This window comes from Aptenodytes forsteri, unplaced genomic scaffold, assembly GCF_000699145.1.
Source record: "Aptenodytes forsteri isolate BGI_AS27 unplaced genomic scaffold, ASM69914v1 Scaffold354, whole genome shotgun sequence".
NCBI lineage: Eukaryota > Metazoa > Chordata > Aves > Sphenisciformes > Spheniscidae > Aptenodytes > Aptenodytes forsteri.
Genome location: NW_008795043.1, coordinates 1,158,311 through 1,167,034, shown reverse-complemented (window position 1 = coordinate 1,167,034; position 8,724 = coordinate 1,158,311). Strand labels below are relative to the sequence as shown.

At 41.4% G+C, this 8,724-nt stretch overlaps 1 long non-coding RNA gene across 1 annotated transcript; it reads right to left on the bottom strand.

Moving 5' to 3' along the window:
• Positions 1-5,896: 5,896 nt before the first annotated feature.
• LOC103897005 lies at positions 5,897-8,691 on the bottom strand. Its single transcript, XR_657459.2, has 2 exons — positions 7,769-8,691; positions 5,897-6,248 (listed from the first exon to the last, which is right to left on the bottom strand). It is a non-coding gene; the product is annotated as an uncharacterized LOC103897005 (long non-coding RNA).
• Positions 8,692-8,724: the final 33 nt, after the last annotated feature.

The following is an 8,724-nucleotide window of genomic DNA, read 5'->3' as shown; positions in this document are numbered from 1 at the left end:
CGGGTCCCGGGGCTGGGGGCCGGGGGGGGACGGGGCGGGGCGGCAGCGCAGCCCGCCTTGAGGAGAGGGAAAGCGGGCTGGGGGGGGACAGCCCCGGGCGCGGGGCAGACAACGCGGGGCAGAAAAATAACTCCTAACGACGGGTATGAAGAGAGCGTGGAAGATCCTTGCGGGGCGAGAACCAGCTCCCAGGGTTGTCTCCTCCACAAGGAAGGGAAAGCAACGCTGAGGCTGCGCCCTGCCAGTCCTCGGCCCAGCCCCTCGCCCAACCCTCTCTTCAGTGTCAAGCTGAAATAAGCAAAATAAAGCTACCCAGAAATTTATCCCTATATGGAACCCGTTTCAGAAACATACCTGCTCAGCCACAAGGTCTGTGGGGATGCAGGTGCTGGCGTATTTCTGAGTCTGGGGCACTTACGTGCCTGGAGTGCCCTCGTGCTGTAGCTGCATGCTGTTTTCACAAAAGCCAGCAACTTAATTCCCCTTAAATTCTTTCCTGTCTCACCCTGGGCATAAACGTCTAAAAGTGTTACCTCAGAATTCAAACCTGGCTGACAACCATCTCGGCAGCTGCCTTTACAGAAAGATTGGTACCCGCTCGACCCCAGGACGCCCATACTGGTTCCACAGTCTTCCCTGCATTTTGCTTTCCCCCCTCATGTTCTCTGCCTCCAAATCTAGACTTCTAAATGAAGGCCAGTATTAAATCTCTACAGCTGTCTGTCTGTCTGGCAGTGCCTCTTTCCAGACTGTCTATCCAACACGTATGGAGCTAGGCTAGGAAAATCCTGGTCCTTCCTGGTCTTGAGCTTTATATCTCAAAAGAACAGGCTCAAAAGACAAGGTGACATTCATAGAATAGAATCATAGAATCATTAAGGTTGGAAAAGACCTCTAAAGATCATCGAGTCCAACCATCAACCCAACACCACCATGTCCACTAAACCATGTCCCTAAGCGCTCCATCTACACATCTTTTAAATACCTCCAGGGATGGGGACTCAACCACTTCCCTGGGCAGCTTGTTCCAATGTTTAACCACTCTTTCAGTAAAGAAATTTTTCCTCATGTCCAATCTAAACCTCCCCTGGCGCAACTTGAGGCCATTTCCTCTCGTCCTATCGCTGGTTACTTGGGAGAAGAGACCGACACCCACCTCGCTACAACCTCCTTTCAGGTAGTTGTAGAGAGAGATGAGGTCTCCCCTCAGCCTCCTTTTCTCCAGGCTAAACAACCCCAGTTCCCTTTTCTCCCAATTCTCTGTAAATTGTGCTGCTGCACACTGTCTAGGACAAGCAGTTCCATATTTGTTTCTGATCAGTCTTGCTTACCTTCTCCTCAGCCACTTTTTTAATTCCTGAAGGAGTTAGCATACCGTCTGTTACAATATCCCATGACCGACTGCTGCATTCCCTGGAGTTGATGCCTACAGCCAGGTAAGGCATTTACTTGCAGCCTTCCTTCCCTTCCCCTCAGACCACAAACTGGAATAAATGCCAAGAGGCATCCTTTCAATATACCATATGGAAAGCAAGAGTATCTCAACAACTTGTTACCATCCACTTGCTATCTTGACTGATTTTTTTAATTATTATTTTTTCTTCATGTTGTAAAAGTAACATTCATCAACATTACTTCAGTTCATTTTCTGTTGCACATCTCATTCATTTCCCTTTGAGATAGGAATTAACCTTCTGTCTGTCTGCTCTCAAAAGTAAAATACTTCTTGCTTTCCATATACGTCTCAAGATTCTCCAGCCACGTGGCAAGAGGCTGATTGGGACTGGCACAGATGAGGGAAGCATTTGGACTCTCTTGCTTCCTTGACTGTCGATAGCTGATGTTTTGAGAGTTTGACCAATCTAGTCTAGACCTTTGATTTAGAGCCAAAGTTTTCAGGTACAAACCAGAGATAACACAGGAATTGACAAATATTGACTCAGGAAGAACTGAAAATTTTACCCTGAAAATACATATGTACCATATAGGAAAGACATCCAACTTGGTTGGATGAGGATGTTTTTCAGAAATGAGTAACGCCAAAAACATATAAAACAAAAAAAGGGAAAGCTCTTATTTAACTTCACCTTCACTCCAGCAGTATAAGGCCCTTTTTCTGGGATGCAGCCTCCTAATGCACCAGTACTAGCATTCATATCATAGCAGCCAGAAAGGCACTTGGACTCCCAGACATATTGATTAATAGGCCCTTTATTAGAGCTCACATGAGAAGGAAGAGAGGACAGTAAAGATAATCTTACTTCCCTTCAGATGCTGGGAACCCCGAACTGTGCAGCATCAGGCACACCTCCAATCAGGGCACAGCCCACGGTGCAGATCCTGTCTGTGGAGAGGTTCCCCAATGTTTTGGTCTTTAGAGCTCTTGTAGGATCTTCTGAGAAGAAAACAATTTTAGTCATCACTCCTACTGTCAAACAAAAGGATATTCACACAAGAACATGCTGCTTCACTTTGAGATAAAGACAACATGCAGGTGGTGTAATTGCCAATGCCAGGAGGGAGCTCCTACAGGTTCCTTCGTTACAATTAGCTGCCCAAGTATTTTCTGCGGCCGGGGGATAGGTGCAGCACAGGATAGGCCAGAAAGCCAAGGTACACCTGCACCATAACATGGCATAGCCCGTGCTGTAACATAACCTGCATCTTTTCAGGTTAACTGGTACATGGGTCATTACCTCCTTGATGGACGATGGTCTTCTGCTTAGGATGTTGCTGAAATATGACTATTGTAACATACAGAGCATCACGTCCCTGGCCTAAAGGGTAAGCAAGGTTATCGGGTAATTTACCAGTTTTCAGCAACGTAAGTATTAACTCTATGGGAATTTAGAAGATCCAGCATAGCACTATAATAAAACTATTTAATTCTTCTGCAACTTCAAGTCTCCAACAAGATGACACATATTCTTGAAATAAGGCTAGTTTAAAAGTTAGTCTGGAGCTGCCTAAGAAGTCCAGTGCATAGAGAAGCTAAGTGAAGAAGAAAGAAACGTCTCCTCCCTATGGTTAATAAATATATTTCAGGACACAAATCCTCTAATGCAATATTAAAAAAAATACAGAAAGAACACCTTTAATAGGTCAAACCAAAAATCCATCACAGCCAGCGTTCCCTCGTGCGCACGTGAGCGCCCTGGGACACACTATTGCACAGTCCCTCTCCCAGCGGTTTGGGCTGCACTTTCCCCCACATCTGCTTATTTACACCCTCCCCGTCCTCCCCTGCTGGGCACTCCCCTGCTTTTTACATTTTTGGTCCTATGATCATCATGCATCTTCTTCCTCCCCTCCTGCATCTGTTGCTCCCTCTAGGCAATTGGTTGCTTTTTAATTTTTTTTTATTATTTTCCCCTTCTCTCTTTAGCCCTTTTTCTCAGGATAATTCATTTTTTCAGGATAATTCATATTTAAGAGAATTCAAGAAGAGAGAGTTCAATAGGGACTGTAGCAGAGTAGCACCCCCTACAACTACTGCTTGAGGCTGAGCAGAAGAGGCAGGGCACTTTCTCTAGACTTCCCCAGCATCCACCTTCACCGTTTAGCGATGTTAGAGGGTCTATCCTCGACTTTATTATCTATTTATGGACTTGTTATGCATGAATTTGTCTAATCCTCTTTGAACCTGCTGATACCTGGGATCTGCAGCCCCAGCTTTGCCTGGTTTAAAACACTAAAAGAGAACTTGTTCCAATCTTCTGCCGGTTTTATCAAGTAGCCCTAGTGCTGATGTTACAGGGTTCTGTGAAAATAGTTCTGCCTTACTCTCTGCCTTTCTGCTTTTGTAAAGCTCAGTCACATCCACATTTGAATGCTCCTCTCCCAGCTGAAGCCGTAGCTTTCCCCAGCTCCATGGCGATTTGGTTTCCTTCATACCATTTGGTGTGGAAGCTAGTCAAAAGCTGCTGGCAACCTGCCAGTCCCCTGGCACCAAAGCTGGCTGTAGCAATAGGTGACGCACCTCGGCCAGCAGTTCTGTGTCACCCCTCAGTTCCTTCTAAAGCAACGGCTGAGTATCATCTGGGCCAGGGGGGCTTACTGACATCTAGAGTACCTGTTTCGTGCAATAAATCCTGCACATTTACCCCAGCTTGAGCTAAGTTCCAACTGCCTGCTACAACAAATGCAGGAGGTGTGGCATTTTCCTTAATGTCTTCACTAGTAGAAATCAATGACTGCAACAGATGGCAAATCCCGAGCTGTACACACATTAGACCGTGGTCTTAAAAACAGGAACAGCATGGAGAAAGAAAACCATAGCGCATTCCCTTCTTCAATTCTTTCAGCATCTCTTCTCACCAAGAACAACTATAACACACTAATTTCAAAGTCACTGATTTTCAGTGTTCAGTCTTACTTAGCTCGGGAGATGAGATTTGCTTTGACCGTGCCCCAGATCAGCAGATAGAAGCAGCAGCCTACCTGCCCCCAAGCGTTCTCTCTTACAGGTGTTTCAGATCGCATGCAGGACTTGCAGCACAGTATCCAACTGAAGTTACATAGTGGATCTCCATCACTAGAATAAAAAAGGATGAAATGCAGGCACCATGCCCACACCTAGAAAGAGATGTTTACACGTAAAGCAAAGAAAGCAAGCAAGCAAGCCAAGTTCTTAGTTTATCAGAAGAATGAAGCAGGTTTAGAGCCTTTCATATTTTGGTCAACCATTCTGCCTGAACTGTGATCTATTTAAAGTGGTAGGAGTTGATTCAGCTAAGCAACTCCTGCGATAACTGGCTTATTTCTAGAGAACAACTCTACCTGGAAAACCATTGTTGTGAAAGACTACACTTTGCCCTAATGGCAAAAATGCCGGCTGAGGTTAAACCACGACATGGAGAAAAAAAAATTTGGAAATAATGGCAGCATGCTATCGAAGTTCTGCCTGTGAGAACTGCCAGTTTGAAAATTGCCGTGGGCGCTGAACAGTCACTCAAAAATAGTTATTTATTCCATACAAATAGTTCTAACCTTTCCATGTACCAGAAAGCACAAAACAGTGATGTCAGCCGGTGCACTTAAAGGAAAAAGGAGTTGAAATGTAAAAAGAGATTCGCATTAAAAGGCAAGGACAATCAGAGGAGAAAAGCCATTACACAGTAAAAGCACTCCTTCAGGCAACCGACTGTTCCCACATCACTGTTTGTTTACTGCAGGATCAGGGACCGGAAGGTTCCAACAATCTGGTGACACCACCAGTAATTTTCAGGGACACTCATTATAAGTAATTTCAGACACAAATCAATCAAAACATTCAGCAACCCAAGTACATCCCAGTAAGTTACACAGAGACATAACTCTTTCAAAAAATGCCATAAACAGAAAGTCAGACACCCCCAGCCACTTTTGGCATGGCAGGCTTTGATAAATTTAAGTTGAAAGACTACAGCTCATCTTTAAATAGAATTTGGAAGACTGAATAGCTCTACATACAACATTAAGTACTTGAAAAATCATAACAAGAAGAGAACTGGAAATCTTTACTTTTTTTTTTTTTAGTACTCTGATGATAACAGAATTTGGGACTTGGGCTCAGGCAAATTTCCTACAGTGATATTTTTCAGTAGCAGCACCTGAATTCAACCCAAAAATTTTGCAGGGGAAGACACCAAAATACCTTGCTAAATGAGTAGTCTTTTATATTACATTTTTATTTTGCAAGAAAATAAATTATACAACTTAAAAAATAAAATTCAAAAATTAAGCAGTACATCAAAATAGTTCAGCTGGACTGCCATACAGAAACTACCACCATTCAAAATTGTACAGCATTATTACCTTGGTAGTGGCACACATTCAAAATCGTAAATACCATACGTAGATAGATATTACAACTCAGGAACTCAAGTTTGCTCAACACTCCAGACTACATATAGTGTATATGACAGGAAAGCTTTCGTGTATTGTTTATTTCACAAATATGACCTCAAAGAATTACAAAGATAGCATCCCAGTCATTTAGATGAAAATAGAAAACAGTTTGAGTTTAAGATAGCAAATCTTTCTGTAAAACTATCAAATCTTTTTGCCAATTGTATTTTTAAAATTTGCACTTTACAGGACAATGGCATCCCGATGCAAATAAATGCAACACGTGAACATTCAGAACATTTATATTAAGTTTAAAAAGGTGAAAATGAGAAAGTCACATTGTCTTTTGGAAATGTAATTGCATTACAGTCATAACCAATGAAAGATAGACGAGTAAAAATAGAAGCTAGGGACACCAACTGTGGAAAGAGGAAAATGGAAGACTTCAGAATTGAAACGGAGATCCTCATCAAGTTGTTGGGACAGAGAAAGATTTAACAGTATTTCTTAACCCATTAAGAGTGATTTTTTTCCCCCTCTTCTACACCAGATTTCATTCCATAGCTATTCACCGTGGCAGTGTGTGTGGCAACATGTTTTGCGGATGCAGCACCTCTTTAAGCTAGGTCTTTGGACATATATATTCATAGCTAAAAATTGCAGCCTTAAAAGTGCGTTGTTGCCATATTGCAAGTGAAGAATAGTTCATTTGCATTTAGGTATGAACTCTACCCGCCCCAAAAGAACAGTTTACCCCAGGTATCTCCCTGTGCCCCGGGTGATACTAGTTTTAAGTGCATATTGGTGAAAGTGACCTGATGAAGGACGTTAAACGTGATTCTGCATCTTGAACAAATTTGCTGGTGTGAGTCTCAGATTTAATAAAAAACCCGACATCCATTTCCGGTATATATTTAAAGAAAAATGACCATGTCATAGGCACATTACCAATTATATTTCTGCATCCCAGGTGTTGAGAAATATAGAGATAACATTTAGGTTGTATTATTTTATATTTATTAGTTGAGGGAACGTGCAGATCCTTAGGTTTTAGCAACCTTTTTCTGCATACACTCCAGCTTCCTAACAGTTGTGTCTGAGATGCTGCCTCTTGAACTTCTCTCTCAAACCTAAATCAATGGCTTTGAAATCAGCTTTACCCCCTTTGTAGCTCTTTCTGCATGACAATTTCACACCTCTTCTTCTCTGGTTAAGGGTTGGAATTTTTTATGTTGAAAAGAGCGTGCTCAGACTGTCATGTTTCCCCCCAATTATCCCAAGCGAGCATTTATTACTTTTAAGTTTCAAAGACTGAAAGTCTTGCAGCACAAAGTTTTTTATTAGAATTTTGTTTTCTAATGTTCAAATAGCTTTACTGGTTAACTGCACAGAGCACCACTTGCTTTTGATTCTGAATCGCAACACCACAGGGCCAACATAAAGGATGCAATATTTTTAAACAGCATCTACTTTTGAGTATCAATAAAAGCATATGGCATAAGCTGTGGGATTTCAATCAATTGCAATTGGCCAGGTCTCGATTTCTCTCCATCTCTCGTTCATGAAACCCTCACTACCAAAAATTTCTTACTCAAATAGATGTCCGAGTACACACCGTTCTCAGGCAGTCACATTGGCATTTACATTAGTAACAGAGCATGCAGCCTGTTTAAGGGTGCAAACAGACATTCTTGCAGTTTGCTTTTAAACCACTCTTACTTTATACTTCACTGCAACCATGTGAAAGCAAAACTCCTCCTCTTACTTACTGGAAGGTTTTCCTTTTTGACTAAAGTTAATTGTATCCTCTTCCCCCTTCCAATCACCAAAGAAGATGAGACCTTTAGATGTTGTACTTGAACTGGTTAATTAAAAAAAAAAATTCGCATACTTGCGATTTATGCAATATTTAGACAGAACTGAGTAAAGCGCAACTTACCTTTTGTCCCAAGACAGGCACTCTGCTCCAGTGATTCATGCTATCAGTCCAGTACATGCTGGGACATTTCAGAGCAGCAGAGAGGCAGGTAGTGCCAAACAACTACTTAAGATGATTGAAAACAGAAGAGGTAACATTAAAGAGTTGAAATTCCTGATGTGTATTTGGCACTCTCTCTGCATACACCAAACAAGGTATTTTTCCTTAGCTTTTCACCATTTTCGTTAGAGTTGTATTTTTTACCCTGCCAGTTTAAAAACAAAAAGCAGAGGGTTTGCTTTTCATATAAAGATGTTGACTTCTAAGCAACAAACCAGTCCACTTGGATTAACCTTGCATGTATATCTAAAATTACCAATGAGGAATTAGTACAGGGATCTTCAAGTGTTATTTTCTTTCCGGGGGAGTTGTGCATCAATTACTCTTTAATGCATTCAGATATATGTAGTCATACTTAAATATTTGGAATACAAATATTAAATGTACAAGGAAATACACTTAATATTTCTGTTCAGTATAACAGACCCACCCATGAAAACTTTTAGAGTGAAGTATCGTTCAAGAAAGCTTTACCTTCTCAAAAAGGATTGTAGCAAATCATCCGTCCAAATAAGGTAACAAATAACGTATATCCACTTGTTTACAGCAAACAATTTAAAAACAATGATCTCTTGCTAAAGGAAAAATATCACCCATGACTTGAATTCCTTTTATGTCACTTATGCGTCAATTATTAAAATCCAGTTACTAGATTGAAGCACTGCTCTAGCCAACAGGTTTTAACTGTAACAAATACATATCAGTTGTGATGCATGTGTTTGTGTCTCTCAAATGTTATTACATAAAAAGGATCAAAGGTGGACAGTACATTACTCTGTTGATCCAAAACACAAAAGTGAAAGTGCTACTTCTAGTCCTAATTATTTAAAAAATTATTACATAAAAAGGATCAAAGG